At 42.2% G+C, this 26,097-nt stretch overlaps 1 protein-coding gene across 1 annotated transcript in view; it reads left to right on the forward strand.

Moving 5' to 3' along the window:
* luzp2 (leucine zipper protein 2) overlaps positions 1–26,097 on the forward strand; it is a gene marked incomplete at its 3' end in the record, with an annotated part of 156,772 nt that overhangs the window by 35,539 nt on the left and 95,136 nt on the right. The gene's annotated exons all lie outside the window — the stretch shown is intronic.

Consider the following 26,097-nt stretch of genomic DNA (forward strand, 5'->3'; position numbering starts at 1 on the left):
GCTCGCGCAGGCAGCCGCAAGGGGAGGCGCCACAATCGCGATTCTGGGTTCTATCTCTTCATTTCGCTGAAGATAGTTCTTTACGACTGTAGGTGTGTGGTTGTTGTCATACCACAGGCATATTGACACAGTAATGCAGAACATATAAAATAACTGTAGAAGAAAAATATTTTTGTGAAACATCAAAAGTGTGTATAACTTGCACAGTACTGTATACTGTATGTGTGTGTGTGTGTGTGTGTGTGTGTGTGTGTGTGTGTGTGTGTGCGTGTGCGTGCGTGCGTGCATGCGTACGTGAGTGTGTGTGCAGCTCTGGCCTTTTAGGTGCATCCACCCTCCCATGCACACTGCGCCCACTGCCCAAACTCCACACAACCTGCCCTCCGATGCCGTCACCTCACTTCAACTCAACTCAACCCGATTGACAATACTGGAGTTGGGGGGGTCTGGGGGTCTAGGGGTCTGGGGGTCCGGGGGTCCCCTCCCAGGAAAAAATGTAGTTTCAGAGACCTTTAGTCCTGCATTATGGTGAATTTTTATGCAAGTAAATCACAAAATAACAAGCCTACAAAATACATTTTAGAAGCTAATCTAGATTTCCTCAAGTAAAGCAGCAGCAGCAACAACTTTACATGCATCACATATGTTTCAATATTTTAAGACATGTTTTTAAGTCTACGCAACAGCTGTGTGCGCACTGCATTTGCCACACACACTGAAATCTGATTGTAATAAATAAACACAAAGTGCTCAAATCTTTTTGTTTTAATTAGTGTGATATCTGTTTTATTTTTGACTGGCCCCTGTCTCCTTTATTTGTAATAGACCTAAGCATATTTAGTTTGATTCTGTAATACATTTTGTTTTATTATAGGCCATTTTGTTGTATTACATTTTTTGCATAGGCCTATCTCTAATGTTTCATAGGCTATTATTTTGTTGTAATGCAAGAGCACTGTAGGAGACCTGCCCTGTTCTTAAAATGTTGATTTGCATTTTGCACATGAAGAGTGACATGCAGGCCACGGCGGTTGTTCACTGTAGTGGCTTTGATGCACAATTGCACAGTGTTACTTTTAAAGGCTCAACTTCAACTCAATACATGTTGTGTTAACTTTGAGTGATCATTGACTTTATTACTGTATCTAACATTGCTTGACTACAGAAGGCGTGCAGTGCACACTTTGCACCAGCAGCATCTGGGTGCTAACAGAATGTGGAATCCGTCTCAGCTCATTACTTGCTTTAACGAACATTTGTTCATACAAAGAATAAGAAGAACTGTCAAATATCACTTCCAGGAGACTATTCTTAGCACACAGATCACAGGCAATGAACTTTGCATTTGATATTCCTCGCAGGAGTTGAAACTATAGCGAAATTCAAGCTGCATACAAAGTTTATATTATGTTCATTGTAATGTTGATTCATATAAATGGCATTCTTTTGCCTTAATTATTATTAATACCGCCCAATAATACACTAAAGCAGTCAGGTTGGGAACCCATATTTCTCCTTGTTGCATTTAGTCTTGCTTGAAATATGACCAATGCGTTTTGACATTAGCTGAAAACAAGTCAATTTCCCTGGATAGTGTGCTTCTTTCCCGGGATAAAAAATGTCTAATTTTCTGGTAAAATATTTAGCCTTTACTACCGATGGAACCATTGTCTGGGTCGCCTTCACAGAGTCCTGTCTAGTGAACACCCCCAAACGCCACAATATTTTATTTTATTCCCATTGTCAAGCGGCACACCGGGGAAAGGCCTGGTACTGCTGATTCATTCCGCCCTTGGTTGAGACCAGAGCAGAGCTGCAGCCAGCCGCCTGGCACACGGCAACTGGGCAACCCATGGAGGCGGGGGTGGAGGATTTGGGGCGCCCAAAAAAACCATTATTTTTCCTAAAACATTAAAAAAATAAATTCTGGGGGCGTCCAACATCTTTATATTTTGTATTCTAAAAATATGTAAAAATTTTCTTCCATAATTGTATTTTCTGTCATTTTTATTTCCCTTTCTTGGCTTCCCGCCCTCATGGATGATTGGCGCCCTGTCAGTCCTGTGTGTGTGTGTGTGTGTGTGTGTGTGTGTGTGCGTGTGTGTGTGTGTGCGCGCGTGTGCGTGTGCGTGTGCGCATGCGCGTGCGTGTGTGTGTGTGTGTTGCACACGACATGCTTCTATGAATACATTTAAATAGATTTGTGTCTTATGTTTCAGGTCTGTGTGTGTGTGTGTGTGTGTGTGTGTATCTTTTAGGTCCATTGCAGTAAAACAGAATTCACAACACTGTCTGTACAGTATCCAGTGGCGTCGTTAAGGGTGGGGCTAAAGCCCCCAATGTTTTATGAATAGCTAATGGCTCCCTCTCTGGCAGTACCGCTGTGCCCACGACTGTGCCCCCACGTTGACAGTTTGCCCACAGTGTCAAAAGGGCCGGGGCCCGGTTTGGCTGAGCCCCCGATGTCTTTGCATCCTAGCACCACCCCTGACAGTATCTAACATCACCCAGGGAAGTGTGAAACACTGATGCCCGCTGTTGATAATTTGACACACGTAGAACACGCTCGATCAGAGCCGGTTGTGTTTCTTCATGTCATGTTTACTTTTGTACTTTATTGATATTTTTTGTTTCCTTTGTCTATTTTTCAAGGGAGACGTTTCTTTGCGCGTCCCCCCCGGGGCGGTTAAAGCAAGTGGAAGAAGTTAAAGTGTCTTGAGACGTCTGAGCTTTGCAGTGGAAGTAATATCTCTCTGAAGTAAATAAATCAAATACTAAATCGTCGAAATACATCCCAATAGGGAAACTGTTTTTTAAAGCAGAGTCGCAGTGAAACAAGGATAAAACACATGAGTAAAATGGGATGAAGTGGCTCATTTGACGGAGTGCAGCGTTACGGTGTTTAGAGCTCGGCCGGTGTTAAGGACTGTGGTCCTTGCTTCACATCAAAACCACTGACTGCTGCGTCAAACCGATCCATGGGGTCTAAAGGACCCTGCTGCTCCTTTCTTTGTTTGTCTTTTTCGATGATCTGTCCTTCAATTCAGCTTGTTTTTTTTTTTTAAATAATACCGTACATAGCTATTACCAGGAATACCTTGCCTAGGTTTAAGGTATAACTGGATGTGATCTACCGCGCATATCTGCAGACCGCACACATTTCCACATGCATAATAAATGTACAGAGCAGGCGTTGTTCAGGGGTTTTTTTTTTTTCGCTGTAGGAAATCACGATTGTGCTATTCCGTTGTGATATGAGCTCATTGTTAAATTTGGATTTGCAGATAAAAATGGAATCATTTGGCAGTGCTGTTGGGTGAAGGTCCTAGTTTGCATGAATGTCCCTGATGAATTTGGTTGTGATTAGCTCACCGCACGGGGGGGGGGGGATTGACGCAGATGGTTTTTTTTTTTTGGATAACTGTTCATTCTGTGGCTTCCGGGAAATTCAAGTCCATTTCGATGACGGTGTCTCTCTGTGGCTCCGCTGGTGAGTTCACCAGTTCACAACCACAGAAAAGCAACTCGCTATCGGTGGAATTGGCTGTGTGCGGCGGCCAGCCATGCATTGAAGGAAAGAGTGTTTTTTTGGGGGAGGGGGGGGAACGAAAACGTCCTGTTCTACCTTCTATCTGTTTGTGCAGCGCCGGCAGTGATCTGACCGGTCGAGTTCTCGCGGAACGTTCTCGTTCCCGAGGAAATTGAAAGCTCTCCTTCCGGCCAACCCCGTGAAAGATTTAGCGGCGACTTGGCTCGGCGGTCTCTTTCGTTTAAGGACGACGGGCTGCGGGTGATCCTGCTGCACCGAGCGAGGGAGCCCTTTCCTGTACACCCCCGGCACCTCCCCCAACTCCTGCATCACGTTAACAGAGGAAGTCCCCGCGACGCCGTTGGAAGTGGCGTGACCTCGAGGGGAATACCGAGCGTGAGGTGGCGAGGCTGAACACCGGCGGCGCTTTTAACATCTATTATTAACCGCAGACACACCTAGTGCTGACGACGGCGACTCTGGGCGCTCGCGCTCGGCAGGCCTTTTTAATAGACTGACTGACACCGAACGCGGAGGTGTTAATGCCTTCGCCTTCTTCCCCCGTTTCCGTTCCTATAAAATATCTCACATCCAAGGTGTTTCAGCGCCTCGCCGCCGTACGCCAGCCAAGCGCATTGGGATTAAAGCGCCCGGCGAGCGACGCCCTACGAGAGAAGGAGGAGTGGGCGATTTGCCCCGTCAGCTAAAAAGGTGAAATGGTGACAGGCGGCCACCTGACACGCACCCCTCAGGCGGCTGGGTTTGAACTTCCAGTCTCCAGCCTGCGTCTCGCTGTCATGTTGCACCAGGCTTTCTTTGACCCCCCACCTCCTCTTCCCTGCGCGACGCTCAAGTGCGTGTGTGGGCAGAGCTATTGACTTCCTGCTCCCTGGAAAAAAAATAAAAAATCACCACCAAAATAGCTCCACAGGCGGCTTATGCGGCTCCCATGCGGGAATGGGTGGATGAGCGATCCTGTGATCGACGTCGGGTTATTTCGTACGAGGGAAGAAACGACGGCCTCCGCCGGGGCCCGGAGCGGCTAATCGGGAGAGGGAGGAAGATTCCCGCTGGGCCGCCGGTTGTTGGGCCGGCGACGAGGCAACGATTAAAATTTTATCATCACGTTTACATAAATGTTATCACTGCCTGCCGCAGCGCCAGCCGCTGCTGTGACGCTCGCCCGGCTCAGTGCCTCACACACACACACACACACACACACACACACACACACAGACGCCGCTACTGACACGCCCCCGCGGCACCAACGGATAAACGCCAGCGCGGCCCGCCCACGCCAAACCCTGGATGCTGATAGGGCGTGATAGCGGCCCTCCCGATCATGAAAGACTGAAAACTACGGAACAGTATCGCATTCATTCGGGGGGAAACGTTTTTTTCGGCCAGTTTCCAGGCGATAGACATCACATCACACAACTCCCAAGGGCGAGCGGCTGAGATCGCTTGCCTGGAATGAGGTGCCGCTTCCTGGACAGCGGCAGCGCTGAGAGTCGGTCACTGGTTCAATGGCCTGTTAGGGACCGTCAAATTATGTCACACAATTTTCAGAGTTCAATAGCTTTCTTTGTCATATGAGAACACTCAAATTAAGTCTCTAAGCGTCTGAGATCTAATCTACGTGTTGCGCAGCCTTTTAATTTCAATATCCGGCCGTGTGTGGCTGTGTGTGTGTGTGTGTGTGTGTGTGTGTGTGTGTGTGTGTGTGTGTGTGTGTGTGTGTGTGTGTGTGTGTCGCACAGGACACGCTTCTATGAAAACATTGAAGTCGATTTGTGTCTCATGTCTCATATCTGCGTCTGCGTATCTAGTTTTTAGTTCCATTGCAGTAATATTCCCACATTACGTGGCAGTTACACTGTCTGTACAGTGTCTAACATCACCGAGCGAAGTGTGAAGCTGTTGCTAATTTGGCACACCTACAACAGATCAGAGCCGCTTGTGTTCTTCGTGTCATGTTTCCTTTTTGTCCTTTGTTTTTTATTTTTCTTTCCTTTTCTTTTGTTTATTTTGAAGGGAGATGTGTCTTTGGCGCGTCCCCCGGGGCGTTTACAGCAACTCCAAGAAGTTAAATTGTCTTGAGACGTCTTAGCTTTGCAGTGGAAGTAATATCGCTCTGAAGTAAATACATAATAAGAGAATTTGGTGCTTACTTAATCACCGAAATACATCCCAATAGGGAAAATCTGTTTTATAAAGGCAGAGTCTCAGTGAAACAAGGATAAGGTAAAAAAAAAAAACATGAGTGAAACTGGATGAAGCGGGTCATTTGACAGCGTTCAGCATTACAATATTTTGAACTTGACTGGTGTTAAAACTGTGATCCTTGCCTAATATTAAAACCACTGGCTGCAAACCGATCCGTGGAATCGGTGGAAGTGCTGCTTCACGGACAGCAGCAGCAGTCGGTTGCTGTTTCAATGGCATATTGGGGGCCGTCTACAAATGACATTACCTTTTTTGTCATGAATTAGAACACGCAAACTAAGTCTGTTTGCTTCTGAGATCCAATCTCCATGTTACGCATTTTTTTAATTTAAAAATAAAAGCTGTTTTTTTATTTAAATTTTTTGAATTTCCAAAGTTAAAAAGCTGTTTTATCTTGGGAGCACTCAAACTAGGTCTATATAATTATAGGATCTCGTCTTTGGCCTTTGATTTCAAAATAAAGGTATTTGAACTTTTATTTTGAAATCAAAAGGCTGTGCAACATGTAGTTTATGTTCTAGTATTATTACCTAGTCTGAGCGCTACCAAACCGTTTTTTCAATAGAAAAGTATTTTTCGTGATAATTGTCAAATCCATGCACGCTGAATTTTTTTTTGATGTTTAACAATATGTGTTCAAAGCTAAACAGCTAAATTGAAAATGAGTCCGACTCGGGCGACGACATCCACTAGACTGGATAATACTATCCAAAACCAAATTGACATGGATATCTGTATCATATGAAATTATTTCATTAGATTTAGTCAAACTATTTATTTTAAGCTTATAGGGATGGAATCAAGACTCATATAGACATATAGACATATCCTGTATGGCTATGCTGACTGAACTTACAAAAAGGATGAGTGAAATAAAGTCATCACTGCTTTCCCGAATCCTGGCAGGTAGTGACAAATTGAGTTCCGTGACGCAGAACAGGAACCTGGGACCGAATGTTGTCCACAGAAGCATGAGGTTTGGTTGTTTTTTTGTTGTTTTGTGAAGGGTTATTTTGTTAAGCCTATTTGTATGCCTCCAAGTCCTTCCGCGTTCATTGCGGAAAATGGTTCCTCTAGCAACTTTTACACAAACATATTTAGTAACAGGCTGATGAGGTGCAAGGTCATCTGGAAACCAAAAAGTCAAGGATTCGTATCCCTGACATGGTCAATGATCAAGGTGTCCACGAGTAAGATATTCAAACCAACCCTGCTCCTTGGGTTCCTGCCATCCCTGGCAGAGGAGGTAGAGAGAATTTTGTCATTTGGGCTTCATTATTATAAATAAATGCGTTAAATTGGCAGCGTTGCTGACAACTATATTCATTCATGTCAACCCTGTTCTGTAGGATAGTAGCTATCAGATGAAGTTAAGGATAATATTCACTGTGCCTTTGTGGCTTTTGTGTCGAGCAGTGTTGTCCCGTTAGTTCCAGTCTATCCATCTAGGTTCTCTAACTAAACAATCACACTGTAGTAGCACTTATCAGAATCAGAATGTCTTTGGGGCCAAACACTTCTCATATGCAAGGAATCAGTCTTGTTATAGGTAGGGGAAAAAAAACAAAACGAAAAGAAAATGCTTAACAGTCTAAAAAACCCCAATATAAACCGAATATACAAATGTACTATATCCATCAGGTAAAGATAAAGGCTGTTAGACAGGCTATGTGGCCATAAGTGTAGTGGATATGTATGACAGAGAATGCTTACATATACTACTGAAAATGCTCGTACTTACACATGTGAGATGCTCTCACATACTGTATACAGTATAAGTGGAATGCTCCCAGATACTCCTTAAAATATTTCAGTACTACGTGAGAGCATTTCATATGTATGTGTAAGAGCATTTTCAGTAGAATAGGTGAGCATTCTCAGTAGTGTGTGTGTGTGTGTGTGTGTGTGTGTGTGTGTGTGTGTGTGTGTGTGTGTGTGTGTGTGTGTGTGTGTGTGTGTGTGTGTGTGTGTGTGAGCGTTCTCAGTAGTATGTGAGAGCGTTCTCAGTGTAACCAGATGGCATTTCACTAGAAACGGAAGGGAGTTGTCAATTCTCATTTGTCAAAAGTTATGCTGGCACCTAATCCAATCAAGTGCAGAAATACGATGGACAGAATAAGATGTGTGGGGGGGGCAGGGGGGACGAATGACAATTACAAAAGGAAAGTATTTTATTCAGAGGAAAGAGGACGTGAAAAAAACACATCTTCCATTATTTTTAATGTGAAGATTTGCCTTTTTTTTTCTAACACACACACACACACACACACACGCAGTCATGCACGCACACATGCACGTTCTGCGTGCACGGCGGCCTCATCATTTTGGCGGCGGCGCGAGGTACAGTTCATCACACGCTCTAGACCTCGTTTGGAAGGCGGCGCGGTGACATTTAAGAGGTAATCCATACGATTGTTCAGTTTAAAATAAAATCCCGAATTTGAGCATTTGTTTAATCTGAACTTTATGAGGAACGGAGATTCAGTGCGTTCGCGTTCTGCACGCACTCCTCGATTCGCTGTTTGCAGCGTTGGTGGTGGGGTCCGTCTTTCTGCACGGGTTGCCCGAGTCAAGGTTTCCACTGGCAAATAATGCATCAGCTGTCACAAGTTGCCTTAACCTGCCTCCTATGAAGCCTTCACAAGCAGTATAGACTTTGCAATAGGGAACGCACAGGGCTTTAGCATATAATACCAACAGGGTCAAATGTTTTTTGGACCCTCCTGTATTGTGTGTTTATATATATATATATATGTGTGTGTGTGTGTGTGTGTGTGTGTGTGTGTGTGTGTGTGTGTGTGTGTGTGTGTGTGTGTGTGTGTGTGTGTGTGTGTGTGTGTGTGTATATATATATATATATATTTATATTATTATTATAAGTATTATTTTTTAACCCTTTTATTGAACATTGGGATAGGGTTGTTCAGTGACCTGTTGTTTCCTGCATTATTTTTTTTTGTTTTATTGCGCAGCTGTTTGATTATTATGAAGAACTTTTATCAGCAGTTCACCTCTGTAGTTTTGAACTGATGGTTGAGAAATACTTTTTGGTCTCGTCTCATTCGGTTCGGAGTTATGTTATAAAGAGTTAGGAAACCAATATAGGCATTCCATTTCATTGTTATGTTATTAAAATGGGCAACTTATTGAATAAAAGCGTCACCCAATAACATAACTAGAGATGAAGCAGATATTTTTGGTTGACATCCCAGCAGTCTGCATGGAATAAGACATTTGAATCAGGAGTTTAACTTGTAGTTTAAACTGATGTTTGAGCTCTTTCTGTCATTTCATTTCGTTTACAGAGAGTTCGAAAACCACAACCGGCCTTTGAAACAACAACAGAATCTCGACTCTGTGAACATTTGAAAACATGCAATATTTTATGAATGTTCCATAAGGCGTAAACGACTGGAAAATAAATCAATCCCATGGTCTCACATCATTTTCCAAAGGCTCAAAAATCTGTTGAATGATATTAATAATTGTCAGCTTCATTAAAATGTGAAAAATTTGATGGAGCGACAACGTCATTTGTTGCCTCTAACTCAGGAAGTGGTTCATCCTCTTCCTCATCAAAATCTCCGTCGGGCTTCATACCCACTTAACAATAAGCAGGAACATCTGTAGAAGGACTCCAATGTGACTACAAATAAGCTGTGAGCTGGATCGTCAATTAATCTTGAAACAGACAAAACTGTAGACCAGGTCCTCGTGTGATCATCCAGCTTCCTGGACAGTCTCTCTTGTCCCGTCCACTCGGCTGTTCTTTGAATTTCTCCATGACGTCGCAGTGCACTGTTAAATAAACGTTCAACGTCTTCCGTCATTGGCTGTCTCTAAACAGCAACTCAACTTGAAAAATAGGAAACTATACGAGGTCCTCCTTCCTGTTTTCGCACGAGACAATCAATGGGATTAGAGGACGAGCCCGCCCGCCCTTTTTCAAACTGTGAAAATCGTTCCCCACAAACAAGCGAGAATGCCTCACACATACCGCTGAAAAGGCTTTCACATTACATAAGTGAAATTCTCACACGTACAGTACATACAGTATGTGAAATGCTCTCAAATACGACTGCGCATGCAAGAGCATTTCACTATTATGCAAAAGGTAAAGCATTAAGTATCTCGTATCGAACGCCGCTTCAAATACCATTCGAGGTTGTGTTGGCGTCTCCGCTGTTGACCAATGAGCAGCTTAGCTGGAGTGGTCGGGGGGGATTTACTGTAGTGCTTTGCTGAAGGAGACTTTGATTGTGCTCCTCTACGGCGGGACGGGGTCGTTCTCCTTTCTCCTTCACTCCTCAAAGCCACTGCTGCCCCTAGTAATACAGTATATTGCATCGCCTCGGATTGAAAGCTATCACCACGGCGCCCTGACACTGGCTCATCAATCCGCTCTCAGGGGAGCATTTTTAGAGGGCACCGTAAGCCCGATGCCGAGTCCGAATCAGCTCCACGCACCAAGTCCACACGATGTTTAGCTTTGTGGTGTTTGATATCAACCCAATTACAGGATAAATATTGGCACACTGCGGGATGATCCCACAGTTATCCAGCTATTCGACCGGACGGAAATTCTTCAGGCACAATTTGGCATAAAGTGGGAAGTGAAGTGTCCTAAAATCTCTGAGTATTTACCAAATCTTTTTTTTTTTTTTTTTTTTTTTTTTTTTACATAAATCATCAGTGTGTTATTCCAACTCCCCAACTCTGACATTTCTCCCATTTTTTAATAATTTTCTTTTTATTTATTTATATTTTTAAATTAAAGCGTTCAAGCTGTGAAAATATGGGTGCTTCTATTAGGAAAGCAGACTTTGATCTGCAGATTGGAGGAAAAACCTGCAATGGGCAAATTAAAATAGCAAGCATCAATCTAGTATCCTGCTACCTTGTTGTTTATTTAGCATCGGGCTGAAAACTTCCTGCTCATTATTCAGCTGTCGGCCTGTTCCGTGCCCTTTGCCTTTTTCTGATGTCTGGATATTTATCCCGTCCCTGGCTGTAATCTCTGAGGATTGCACCGTCCTAATTGGAAAGCAGAGTTAATTATCCTCCCGCCTGTACTCTGCACATCATGTCGGCCTCCCTGGAGACACTGTCAGATCCGCCTCATAATCCCCGGTGTGCCCAAAACCATCGCAGGTATAGGAGTCGGCTGCTGGAGCGTTCTGAGTTGCCACTATACAGTATGTACTGTGCAGCGATGCAAGATTCGCAAACGATTCGTTTGCTGCAAACCAATTTGTGAGAGCGACTCGCGAATCGGGAGTCCCTCCGGCAAATAAGTCGTTTGTTCGTTTCATTTGCGACTCTCCTGGCTCTCAGCCATCCTTCGCCTGGGAGTCCTCCCGTTCCTCAGGTGCATAACGCAAATGAATGAGTCGGAAGTGACGGATCTAAAAAAAACAAAAAAACAAAAAAAAAAAGGAGTCAAACCTTCCAGCGCTAGATACCGATACCATGTTACCACCAGATGATAGAGAGTGGGGAAAATTGGGTCTGGGTAGTGTAGCACCGTGATCCTGCGGAACACAGTGTTGCTGTAATTCTCTGAACAGTGAAAACCCGGAGGGAGTTTCGTTGTTTTTCTCCAACAACCTTTTATTCAGGCAACTGTCGCTCCCCTTAAGAAACACACCGGTTCTTCAATCCCAGCGTCGCCCCGAAAGAAATAAGTTATTCAGAAAGTGACACAAACAGCGACGAAGGGGCGTTTGATTTTCCGAGCCCCCCCCCCCCCCCCCCCCCAGCGCTTGGATTCGAAACGAACGACAGGAAGAGTGAAGAGGGCTCCCGGCGAACGGTGGGAAATGTTTTGGTCCCGTTCTCCGACCAAAACAAGCGGCTCTTTGGCGACTCGCAGCCTCGAGCGTCTTTTCCGAGCGGGTGTTAATGGCTTTAATTTGGTTTAAAGCTCCTCTCTTCGAGGTGGTCACAGCGGCCCGGTCTGGCCTCACCGGGGGCTTTCGAGGAGCTCCGCCTTTGGTTTCGTACAATAACACCTTCAGTGACGGCAAAGTGACCCGCCTGCGGAGCGGGAACGGAACGTACCCAATCCAACAGAAAGTCGCGCGTCACGTCCGACATTAGCGATGATAAAGCCTGGGGATGGAAACCCCCTTCCGTGAGGTCTCGGAGACGGCGTGGAACAAGAGATGGGTTGTTGACACTCGTTTCTACTTCCTGCGTGTTGAATTGGCGTTTTCCACGATGAATGATGTATTGACTCATTAGAGATTAATGATGCTCCAAGAGCCTTCTTGTTGATACAAGTCATGGTTGTTTTTTCCTCTCTCTCTCTCTCTCTCCTCCTCTCTCGCTCTATATATATGTATATATATACAGTATATATACCGTATATAAAGTGTTTGTCAAGGTTCTCTTGAGGAGTTCTGTGGAAGAGGCTGCAGCGTTTTTGCAGGACTTGTTAAGGTGACTTGTTTGGAAATTGAAGCGAGCGCCTGAATGTGCTCCACATAATAACTCAGCGGCTCCAAAGCCTCCCGACGCCCCGTTATCCTTAAAGGCATTTCCTGGGAAACTTTCGGGACATTGTGCGATGACGGGCTGAGCCATCTTTTTAAATCCGCTGTATATAGAGGATCGACATCCGCCGCGTGATCACGTAGTGTCAATGTAGTTGTTAATGAACGCGGTACTTCATCAAGTCCACACTCGCAATCTTTGCTGTACGTTTCCAAACCTTCAAATCAGTCTCTACGATTGGGGTCGGATTGAATTTCCGTGGGAGCCTTATTGCGGCGCGTAGCTTTCAATTTTGAGCATTTTCTGTCCCGAGCAATGCGTCTCCAGGTATCGCATTTCTCCCAATTCTCCCGAGGCTTTGCGGTGTTTGAGTACGCTAATCGGAAATTATTGTGAAACGATCCGAGGCGATGGGAGAATATTACCCTCTTCATTAGAGTTAATACTGAAGCTGCAACAACTAAAGTATAAAGTTAATCTAACGTTGGATCTTTAATATCAGCAAAATTAAATCGGGAGCGTTAGCGGCATTCAAATTGGAAAAAGAATGAAACCGATCTGTGATATTAAAGAGCCGCACTTAAGGTAATTATTTAAGAGCTTGGTTGAAAAGGGCTCATTTGCGGGATCAAACCGCCCGTCGATTCACCTGTTTTTATGTTGATTCTTGCTCTCGATGGTCGGATCGGACAATTAAGGCTCGGCTGAATTTAAAATACTAAATACGTTGTGATGAAGAGGCGAACACTGTCAGGGCAAACAGCCTGCTTTACGAACGGTTAATTTCTACACCCGTCTGTCCGTCTTTGTACCGATCATTCATGCGTCTCTGGTCTTGATGTATGGCAGAAAAAGTTACGTGCAGCCAACATAAATTCCAAGGCGGCCGCACGTCTGGTCTTTACGGGCGGGGGGGGGGGCTCAAGATTGATGCGGGACGGGGAGCGGTGACATGACGTCCCGATCGATCAATAACCACAGCGTGAGGCATGGCAGCGTGAGGCATGGCAGCGAGCGGCGCGTCACGCTCAGATCATGAGGCTGCGCTGCCTTCCTGAGCTAAGAGGAGGCTTAATAACCAGAGGCCGAGGTCTGAATCTGTCCCTTTCTCAGCTACAAGAATAACAATACGATTCTTAACAGGTTAAAGAAAAGAGAACGCAGTACAGGTACTCCTCACTTAAGGACGGAGTTGCGTTCCTAGGACCAGGTCGTTAAGAAATTGGTCGATAAGCGAGGACCCGTGTTATTTGGCGGTAAGGGGGCGTGGCCATTGTGAACGCCAGTGTAGTGAATACTGACATACTGCAGGAACGAGACTGAGTACGGTGATGATATGTATATAGTATACAGTGTATATAGTGTACATAGTAAATATAGCTTGTAAATAGTGTATATAGTACATATAGTGTATATAGTATATATAGTGTATATAGTGTATATAGTATATATAGTATATATAGTGTATATAGTGTATAGAGTGTATATAGTATAGGTATATAGCATGTGCTGTATAGTGTACATAGTGTATATATTATACTGTATATTGTGTAAATATAGTGTAAGTAGTGTATATAGTATATATAGTGTATATAGTGTATACAGTGTATAAAATGCATATAGTATACAATATATAATGTATATAGTACATATAGTGTATATAGTGTATATAGTATATATAGTGTATATAGTGTATATAGTGTATATAGTTTACAGTATATAGTTTATATAGTATAATATGCTGTATAGTGTATATAGTGTATATTCTGTATATAGTGTATATAGTATATATTGTGTATATAGTGTATACAGTGTATATAGGGGGTATAGTATACGGTATATAGTGTATATAGTATATATAGTGTATATAGTGTATATAGTATGGTGTAGATAGTGCATAAAGTATACAGTACATAGTGTATATAGCATACAGTATATAGTGTATGTAGTATACAGTATATAGTGTATATAATATATACTGTATAAAGTGTATATAATATACTGTAAAGTGTATATAGTGTATATAGTATATATGGTGTATATAGTATATATAATGTATATAGTGTATATAGTATATAAAGGGTGATGCTTGATGAGATGTTTGACGTTGAGACGTAGCAGTATTGTACACAGCGTACAATACAGACTGGTCAGAGAGCTGGTGGTAAGTCTGAACGGTGGTTAAACAGGTAGGTTGTTAAGTGAGGAGTACCTGTATTTACAAAATATACCAAAGATGCTTTATGCACCAGATAAAGGCTATGAGGGGAACGTGCCAGTAAGGTTGCAGGAGTATATACTGTAAATATAATAATAGAAATATGACGAAGGTTAGATATTTATGAACATGATTAATAATAATAACTGTGGACACAGTTTATAATGGTCTCATTCAGTGTTATTACAGTATTATTATAACTTATTACATTGTTATTACCTTATATTCCACATTGTATTTACAGTTATTGAAAAGGTTTTTTCCGTCTGTGTCTGTGTCTGTGAGTGTGAGTGTGTTAGTGATAGTGGTGCCTTGTAAAACTGGAAAATTAGTTTGCACTCAGATAATTACGTTAGCAGGACATGAGCTTAATCCCCCGTTTTGGATTCTCAGAATTCCAAGGGCAACCTTTTCTTTGACATTTTTGCATTGATCAGTTCCGTCGTGAGAGTCAAAATGTCTGCATAACGATGGGAATGGTGTCTGGAAAAGACGGCACGGAGACAATTCCAGACCAGATCGACGGCTAGGATTCTGCTCCCATTCAACAGTTTGACGATGGATGTGATCTCAGCTTCTGACATAATTTGGTTTTGAGCCCTGGCTGACATCCTCTGATTAGATTAGTTGCATTGATTCTGCCAGGGCCTTTGAAGGTCACTCTACTCATATCGCTTGACTGGGCGACTGACCTTCAGAAGAACGCCTTGATATACAGTAATGCGTTTGTTTTTGTTTGTTGCCGAGCTTAACTGTTGTGCCGGTGTGCTGTTTGTTTAGGCTGTTTGAGCTTTATGGAGCGACGGCTGGTCTGGTTTCAAAGCGAAAAACTCAGCGAATTGTGTTGCAATGATGTGTGCCTAGTTTAAAACCTTCGGCTAAGAAAAACAGAAAAACAACGTCGCACTGCAACAAGGCAGAGAACTGTTCAACTTACCAAAAAAAAACCAAACTCTATTCTGTCGGTGAAATGTGAAATTCCGGCATTAATCTCTTAATTCGGTCATCTATTGTAGTTTCTACGTGCCGTCACAAGATGAATCGCATGGATCCAGGTTGGGAAATGGTTGCCCGGAGCAGAAGTCATTATTAACGGATGCGATCATTATTCAGAAATAACTGACCGCAGATTGCCACAGTTGACCAATCAGAATCGACTATTCCACAGAGCTGTGTAATTAATAACAATACAAAGATGAATCAGTGACGCTGATCATTCCTTGCACTCATTGTCCTTTCAACCAGTACTCAAAATCTGACATTTCACATGTTTCTAAGTGTTTATTGACAGCGAGGTGTCTACAGACTTACGCTGTCATCCAAGATTCATTGCGGCTGATTCAAGGTTAATGTCTTTACCAGCGCAAGGAGTCTGGGCGAGGACGGTGAAATGTCTGCAATGTCACACTAGCTGTTAGGGAAGATTACCATCATGAGACAACAGTTTGAAGACCCGATCCGTCAAACGCCACGCTCAGCCCCCAGATCCCACTTAGCGAGAGATCGTAACTAACACAGCGAGCCATTAGCTTTTTTTTTTTTTTTTTTTTGTTCAAATGAAATAGAAATATTGCTCAACGTGACGTGAGCATCTGTGAGCATCTGCCAGGAAACTCTCTGACCCACTGGTGAAATGGAGCATTTTTAGCAATTACTTGCATGAAACTCAAATTAAATTATTTCCGCCATCAACAGGCAGAACAATGAACATTTTTTTTTTTACTTGTATAGTATATAAATATATATCCTTTTGCTAATATATCTGATATGTTACTCTGTTCATTTATTGGTATTCATATACAATTTGAAGTAGTCAGAGCATAAAATTGTGTTCAGTAGTTATTACACGGCTCTGTGGATTGCTCGATTCTGATTGGTCGATAGCAGCAATCAGCCGTCAGTTGTTTCTAACTGAAGACTGCTGTCTGTAGATAATGACCGTTGTCACGGTCAACCACTGGATTCACATTCCTCGTTTCACACCGCCTACATGTATGACACTACATAGAAACTACAATGGATCCCTTGCGGGGGCTTAATTAGCGATAACGTCTCACTAGCTGGACATTATCCCTTACTAATCATCGTAAGGTAAACTTTTCACAGGCCCTTCAACTCATCATGAAGTATTGCCTTTAATGGGGATAACGATGCAATGTTCACTTTTCATCATTTCAATGTTAATTCAGCCGCAGGTTGAACAGGTAGCGTGTCGTTAGGGCCCTCCCGTCCAGGAGACATTTTGGGAGTTCTCATCCCCGGGAGGAAGCCACGAGGACGATTAGAATTAGAACGCCCATTTCTCTTAATCACTCAGCATAATGCCGTCAGCTGTTGTTTGAACAAACTGTTCTCTACTAATTGGAAAAAGAAAACCATGCAATGTTATGTATGGAATTAATGAATTCCTGAACAAACATTACAGGATGCATTTCTGAGCAGTGAAGGGCAATACGATCAGACATGAGAGCTGTAATACGAAAGCAAAGAAGAACAAAAGCAAAGAAATACAAAGAAAAAAAAACATGAAATGGCGTAAGAAAACCGCAGTGATAAAAGGTTGAAGTGCATTTTAAAACATGCATACAGAGGCGTGAAACAATAGATAAAAATTGATTAGTTATTTTACAGTGAATAAACAGCCGCTCTCGCCATGAACCGGCACTGAGATCCAACAAAGGCACCGACGGATAAATAAAGCGGCAAAATGTTCCACAAGCATAACACTCTTCCCCCTCAGGAGTGATTCATTATTTCAAAAAATTTGTCGGATAGAAAAAAAAACGACTTGCTTTCCGTTCAGAATGCTATTTGTGTGATTTTGTTCCCCGGACGCCTCTTGCAAGGTTGAGCAAATCTTCTATTCACGTTGCTGAAGGTGAGAAGTTTAGTGTCAGAGCCTTGGACCCGGGGCTCCTCCACACACACACGCACGCACGCGCGCAAGCACACACACACAGGCACAGTGTAAGAAAATCCATATGAGACAATATATAATATAATAATATAGGTCTCTGAGGTCCCCAGATCTGCATTCTTTCCTTCTAACATGCCTCTATCACCCTCTTGTTCCAAAACTGGCTGTTTTGTGGGGGAGGAGCCGCCCTCCCGAGGGTTCAGTTGTATCTACTCTCTAAACTTCACTGATTTCACCTCATCAGTACATTCAAATCTGTTTCTGAACAAATTTTAGGCAAGGATTTTTTGTGGATCAGATGGAGCATAAAAAATTGGTGACGAGCGGCTGTCAACTGGTGCAGAGAGTAGAGTAAACCTTAAAAGACCGATTGTTCAGAGCGGTCGGAAGCCTGAGCATTTTGCTCACAGTGATTACTTTGTCATTAGTTTAAGTCATTATTTGACACTTTGGCCACATCTTATTTGAATATCCGACATAGTAACACTATACATATATATGACAGAAAATAATGAAAGGTCCCCTTTAACATGATTATTATTATTATTATTATTATTATTATTATTATTATTATTATTATTATTATTATTATTATTTATTTTTTTATTTTTATAATTATTATAATTTATTTATTTTATTATTATTTTATTATTATTATTATTATTATTATTATTATTATTATTATTATTATTATTATATATTTTTTTAATTATTATTATTTCATCCAAGTTTAAGCTGATTTTTAAGCCAATGGTAACCCAATTTGAAACCATATTATTTGTTGCTGTGAATAAAATTAGAATTTGGGGCATTTCCATCAGTTGGTTTGAGGCAAATGAACTGTCTATTCAAACGTTTATGTTCCAATATTCAATGCCAAAAAATGTCTCTTCATTAGAAGTGGGGTTTGTATTACTAGACTGCGTTTACGCGGCTGTGTGGAATGCTCAATTCTGATTGGTCGATAGATCAGTTATTTTTGAAGAATGAGCGTTATCAAGAACAACCACTTCCCGCCCTGGATGCACGTCCTTTGTTTCGCTCTGCCTACATGCTGCTAACGCTAGCGAGCGGTGACACTACATATAAAAACTACAATACAAGACTTGAAGAGAGGAATGCGGCGGATATGTCCAATTTCACATTTATATCAGTAAATAGAGCGAATTGTTCACTAAGTTGTAGCAGTGTTGACCACGTTGTGGTGGACTATTTGCCTTAGTGGATGCTCTTAATCCATACTAGTTAGAAAACTATAATAAAATAATTTCAATATTCCATCTCGCTGTTATTAAGTAGCCGTGTAATAAGATAATGCATAGGCTAGGATAATGTGCAGCCAGCCGGTCATTAGACCCCACAGGAGATCAGAATCCCTGCTGGCTGCTCATGATCCCTTATGGCTCATGCTATGATAGCGGTATAAAACGAACAGAAGACGATTAAATCCTTAATCGTAATTATTTCTATAAAAATTAACCGTCAGCTACAGTTTCACAATGGTGGCGGCCTTAACCACAGCATGCAAACACAGCGACCTAATCCCCCATATAGCTGCGAGCGAGTCATCTTTCGTCGCCCACATCACCATTGATAAACAAATCAAATAAATAAATAAATATATATATATATATATATACAGTTATATACTGTATATACGACTTGTAAATAGACAATGCATCCACAGTGTGTCACAAGGTCAAAAATGTCTGAGCTTCATTTCTCTGATCTGGCTCTGCCCTCTCTTCTCCCTCCACGCTCTGAAACTGACGTGTTTTTTTTAAACGTCCCTACTTTAACAGATCGCTATTTACAGGTCTCGCTGGCTTAGAAAGACCATTGCAATAGAATAACATAAAAGTAGTGATGTTACCAATTAAAAAAAATATTTGAGCTTTTTTATCTGGCCTCACCACCTTGCATTTTTGATCCACATTTAATTTATCGCTATTTGTCTCTTCATATCATCATCGTATCATTCCCATTCTTCCTCCTATTTTTATCTTATTTGTCTTTCTTTGTTTATTCAACTATTTCTGTATTATTTTTTATCTTTTTACTGGTCTGCCTAGCTCAGTCTGCTTAGCTCATTGGACTTAATGTGGGATAATGTTTGTCTTATTCTGAGGCCCTTTTCTGTTGTCTGTTTGTTTTATTTGTATGCTCTGTGAAGGAAATAATACAAATTATGATTGGGAAAAAAATATATAGATATACAGTATATTAAGTCTGAAAAAAAAAAAGGCCAAATAAACAAAAACAGCCAAAATTAAAGAACAGAAATAACCAAATATGAAAAATATACAGGATGTATAAAAGTGTGATTCTATGCACAGGATACATTTTAGATATAAGTATATAAGGTATAAATGATTCCTATTTTATCAAGTCATAACAGTATCTTATTGCATTGCACCTGCACCTCCCCCACAGCTTGTCCCTGTCACTCCAGATCAGTCGCATGTCAAATTCCCCGCTCCGGCCGGGCTACGAAAGGGACTCGGATTTGGGATAAAATGTATCCCAAATCCAAGTCCCTTTCATAGTCCCTTTCAAGTGATGATATTTAATAATCATCAATCGATCTGTCCACACACTCACATCACAGGCCAACTGTGCAGAAACAACAGTAAATTGAAAAATGATGCCCAAACAGCAGATTATCGGCGTCGCTGGGCTTTGAGAAGAAATAACAGGGAGATTTCAAGGTTTGCCACTGATGGTGAAATTAGATTAGCGACTGGGTTAATGCATTCATGTTCTTCGACACTTCGCAGCCAACTACTGCTTACCCGCAGCTTTGCGATAACGGAGCTGGGAGAAAGGCTTTTTTGGAGGGGATATCTGCTTGATAAGCAGCGGGTGTTGGCGCTATCCCACAGGTTTTGCAGGATCTTTCCAAGGTATGAAAGTGGCTGATTACTCGCGTTTTCAACGAACTGTGGTGACTTAAGGATGCCGGGATAATTGTTGCACTGGATAGTCACAGCAACACTCAATTAACCGTGGGAAAATGCCTTTGGGGAAGGGAAGAGGTATCACGTCGAGTCTCCAAATCTGCCCTCGAGCAGTACAACTGCAATCGACTGTAGTGCTAATCAATTTTACATCTTAGATCTTAAAAATTCTGAGCTGAAGTTACATGCCCGTATCTCAAGCTATAAAAATAAGCAGCTTTCTTTAGAGCTGCTGTTTCAGTGGAACACGAGGGACCGTCTACAAAATTACACAACACAGTTTTGAAAGTGCAATAACTTGTTGATTGCAATACTTTATAACGAGCCATTGAATTGCAAGCGTTTGAATATAAAAGGTTTCATGTAACACAGACTTTTGCAGACTGCTTTTTAAATTTAAGAATTATTCTTTCGGGATACAAATTTTGTGCATTTTAAAATTGATTCATGGTGATTGGTTTATTATTATTATTATTATTGTTATTATTATTATTATTATTAGTAGTAGTAGTAGTAGTAGTAGTAGTAGTAGTATTAGCATTAGTATTATTATAGTTATTATTGTTATTATTATTATTATTGTAGTTATTATTATTATTATTATTATAATTCATGGTTTATTATTTTAGTTGTTTAACAGACCTAAAAAAGAAATCTAAACAAGATATTTTCTCCAAATCATTCAGTCCCAATGCATGCACGCTACAGTATGCAGCAGTGAATATTTGCTGTGGAGTGTACATCTTTGTAAAACCATGGATGTCGTAACCTCGCTGTTTGGTTAAAAGCGATTTGGGCAGAATCCTGAAAACTTGCGCATCTCTCATATTATAAAGTACAACGTCGGTCTTAAGTCTTGCCTTGGTTGTATATATGCATGCGCCTCCTCTTGAATCTTGAGTCTTGTCGGGTCCCTTGAGGTCACAGATATACAAGCCTGTGTAGCCTGGGCCTCATCATAGTCCATTATTATAATAAATGCGCTTAGCTTCGTGCATGTTGTTTATCAGATGCATTCCAATGAGCACATTAAGCCGTGATCTAGCTGAGTTCACATTTCAAAGCAGCTGCCCAATTTACACGCTTTCTGATATTATTTTCAATTTAGCCCTACTCTGGAGTTTCACCATCATGCGTTGCATTTACAAAAACACTCCCTTTAATAAACGCTTGTCTCTTTTCAGAGAATGCCCTTGCGTTTTGTCTCCTGTTTTGTCATATGGAATTGAGAAAAATGGGCACACACACTCATTAACATGCTGGCCATGGCTGCATCACCCTTATGCCCTCTTACTGCCTTTTTACAATTAAATACATCCTCTGACTTATTCAAACATAATTTCATGCAAAATTCAAAACCGCATATTAAAGGCCTCGATTTTCCCTATAGCGCCCATCTCTCATTAGGATCTGTTTCAATGGGCACTCGCTTCGGAGGCATTGCCCATAATCCCCCTTTTACTCGCACTCCGAATGATAAGAGGGCAATGCATAGTTGGGCAAATAGCTTCATTGGAACGGGAACTGGAAATGAAACACTCAGTAAGGCAAATGATTTTGAAAAGATAGAATAAGACGTGCTTCAAGGATTGAAGCGTGTGTGTAATTGTGTGTGTGTGTGTGTGTGTGTGTGTGTGTGTGTGTGTGTGTGTGTGAGTGTGGAGGGTGTGAGTGTAGAGAGTGAGTCAACCACAAGATCCACTATGTGCTGGTGGTATAGCCAGTTATGGTTCATTATATATTCCAAACTGACCAGATCACAAGTGGCCTAAGGAAAGGGTTTTGACATTATTACAAAAAATATCCGGCAAAGGCCTTCGGTAATCATTCCCACAGTGGCCTCCTTTACGGAAAAGGTCTGTATTGATTCTGTTCCCTTAGATGACTGCTACGGATTCATTACGGAATCACGTATCATGCGAGACGAGGCAACAGAATCGGTTTAAATCTTTAGACCAGCGCGTCACACCCAGTCTCCCCGCCCCTTCCGGACGGTCTCAGTTTCCTCCGCTGACAGAGGCCCCCCCGTCCTGTCCTACACTTTCCGCCTCCGGAGAAGGAACGTTCTCCAGCCGTTCTCCCTCTCCCCGTCTGCTCGCTCACTCCGGCCCCGTGCTGCACTGCAGACGGCGGGCAAGCGAAGCGCCTGTGCCCGATGTCCCCGCACGGCGCCCCTAACTGTAGAAGACACGTCTCGGGTCTGAGCGGCATTTTTAAGAGGAAAAACAAATGTCTCCGTAGAGGAGGAGGAGGACGTGTGTCGTTTTCTCGTCTTTGCGGCCGATGCTTCACGCTTCCAGTCAGACTTGCCATTTTTCGGAATGTTTTTTTTCCCTTCCAAAAAACAAATCCTTTGTAAATATTTGTACGAAATAAATATCTCTTAAAACCCACTATTTGGGCTTTAATTTGGATTCGGCTCCACCGGTACTTACGGCCTCCTTTCCCACACACTTTCATTCCCAGCCGCACCGGCATTTTCCCGGAAATGATACTATTTCGAGAGAGGCTTTTACAGAACATTGACACCGCATCCCTTTCCTACATGACGCCAATACGTAACATTGCCAGTAGATTTACAGCTTTCAGTACAAGTGGGAAAGGGGCTTCTGGAGGCTGAGACCATCTTTTTTCAGTGTTTGGTGTTCACAGTTTTTCTTGATTGCTACGACGCTTATACTGAAACTGGGGTCCACTTGATCTCCAGCATAACCTAATGAGCACAGCAGTATCAGGGCTCCAGACTAACTTTTTCCACTGGTAGCACCAGTGCTCCCCACTGAGAATTTTAGGAGCACCAGCACAACATTTAGGAGCACCACTGAAATCAACATTCGTTTTTTTTCCATCTTAACTTTACTCCTGATAAATGATTTGGTAATAAATAGACAATTTATAGAAATAATAATTAGATAGTAGATGCCGATTGTATAGGTACTGGTGGTAGTACCAGTGGTACCGGGTTTTGGTGCTCAACACAAACATTCTGCGCATGATCATGTTTTGATTCAGAGTGTGCACGGAGAGGAGGGGCTATTCACAGACTGGTCAATTGTGTGTGTGTGTGTGTGTGTGTGTGTGTGTGTGTGTGTGTGTGTGCAAGAGAGAGAGAGAGAGACTGAGAGAGAGAGAGAGAGAGACAGAGAGAGAGACTTTGACTTTTAAAGGTTCCTTTATTTGCAGTAAGTCATGTCACAGCAGCAGAAACTTGATTACGAAGGAACCAAAAAAACAACAAAAACAGAGACAAATCACGGGTCAGTAAGAGTATAGACAGAGAGAGAGAGAGAGAATCTCTCCAATGAAATAAGATTTTACCCATTTTAAATAGTAAAAAAAAAAAAATCTATGTGGCGATCAATGTCGACATTGTGGACACTGCGAGAGCCTCAGCTCTCCATCTTTCTTTATCTCACACTCTCTCACTCACACACCAATTCTCGCTCCCTCCTAGTGTGTCACATGATATACAATGATGATAAAAAAAACAAACAAAAAAAAAACGGTGGCGCTGGTGCTCCGAGTTATAAAATTTGCACTGTCTCCAAAAGTAGTTGCAAAATGCGACTAAACGGTCGCAGTGTGGCGCCCTGAGTATTCCTCATAGTAAAACCGTTTCATTTCTCATTGCTTTGACACACAATGCAAGACGTAGAACTCAGTTGAGTCAATCATGTCGAAGCAAATGAACACATTTTGGTCACAGCTGATCCAAGTTAATCTCTTGAACGTGGACCCCCTTTGTGAAGAGCTTTTCATGAGCTCACAAGCTGTATGTTCTGATGCAGGTAGTCTAGTGTCATGTATTTCACGTATCGAGAGGTTTTGGTGCATTTTGCGAAAATGAATTGTCATTTTGGCCAGCGTGGTAAGGATTTGTCTCTGTGTTTTCATTCTTTTGAAAAAGTGAATTCCGCTGGCACCAACGTGCTTACGCAATCGAGAAAAACGATAATAGCTCCGGTGCAAATGAACACCTGGACACGTGGAAGCACGGCAGCTTGTGACCTATATGCAGCTTCGAATATGGCGTATTGGCCTTTTAACTTCGGGGTTGTCACTTGTCACATTGCAGCTGGTCCTCATACTGATTCTCCACTGGTCTGGAATCAATCAGCACAAAGAGATTTTCTGAATGGGGCTTTTTAAAAGGCCTGAACTTGGCCAGTGCCGAAACATCCTGTGTCATACTATGCTGAATGAGGCTGTGAGATGAGCAAAGTGTCAGAACACAATTCCACTTGGGACGTGCTTCCCATTATAAAAAGGGCTTTACGTAAATGAGTCAGTTTATCATCTATCCATCCATCCATGGAATCATCCATTGTCATTATCTGCTTTAATCCTGTTCAGGGTCGCTGGGGGCTGGAACCTATCCTAGCCTGGTGCTGGACACTCTAAATGGGACAGCCATCACGGTGCTACTCGGCCAACTACGTGCAATTTACGGTTCTTTGATTGGGAGGCGGGAGGGAGTCCAAGCACCGGGGGAGAGGCACTCCGACACAGGGACAACAAAGGAACTCCACCTCAGACAGCGACCGGGGACAAGGCATAAAGATCTGGCACTGAAAGGCAGCTGTACCACTGTACTTATTTATGAAAAAGTATATTCTGTATGTATTCATTGTCGTTTTGGGGGGTACACTGGCGAACGGCAAGAAACTTATGCAAGTTACATCAAAATGCACTTATCTTGGCGGCACAGCTACTTGAATGAGACTTTTATTTTTCCTGGAGCCCAGAGTCCCAAATGCCCTGGAACGGCACAACACCAGAACCTCATCCAGAAGAGGATGTTCATCTCGTAGCCGCAGCATAGAGAGCAGCGTCATCCAAAACAAACTTTAGGCAACATTGCCTCGTTTTACCAAACTTTGGGAACAATTGCTTAACAAAGTGACTAAGTTAGTGGAATTCCAATAGAAAATCCCAGCACAGGGCCTAAAACCCATGTCTGGTAGAAGTTCAAACCATTTGTGTTAAGCTTGTTATTTCACAATTTACAGTTCTGTCTAATTCTAAATAGCTGTGTGCTTAAAATATATCTGCATATAACACGTTATGTACACAGTAAATAGAACAATATGTGCTATACCATCTCAGGGCTTTGAGGGACCATTATGCTCAGTGTGTCATCACTGGTTAATGTCTTCCTGTAGGAAACTGGCTTTTTCAGCTCGCTGTTTCCTTCCATGTGATCCTGCCCCGTGATGTTAACAACCCCATTGAAATTCATTATTTACTGTATATTCGTCTTTTTTGGAGTAGCATTAACATAAATGAGTGCGCGCTTGGCAAAACTCAGTTGTCTGAAGGAGGGCACTCGCAGTAACTGAAATGTTTGGGAACCTGTAATGTATCAACAGCGTCAATGGCATAACAATCTCAATCTATTTGGTTTGTTTCTTTTAATCTTTCTGCATTTCATTGGAAAACATCGTGGAACAGGTTTTGGATAACCCGTCATGTTATATCTTTCATTAAATACAGAATCGAGGGTCCTCCTCAGGTGGCGGCCGTGCCGAGTGGGCGATTTCGGAGCTGCTCTCGAAAATACGAAAGATTGAAGTGTGGATAGGCCGAGTCGAAACAGGTGGCCAGGTTCAACAGTTCTCAGCGATGTAGTCGATTAACTGCACTATATTAACAGTTGATGGCTTGAATATGGACAACGGAGAGGAGTTAAAATTCAGTCATAACAGTTAAACGACGTTAAATGCTCGTTTTTCCACAACTTCAACTTTGCACTGAA

The sequence above is a fragment of the Zeus faber genome, assembly GCF_960531495.2.
Source record: "Zeus faber genome assembly, chromosome: 3".
Taxonomy (NCBI): Eukaryota; Metazoa; Chordata; class Actinopteri; order Zeiformes; family Zeidae; genus Zeus; species Zeus faber.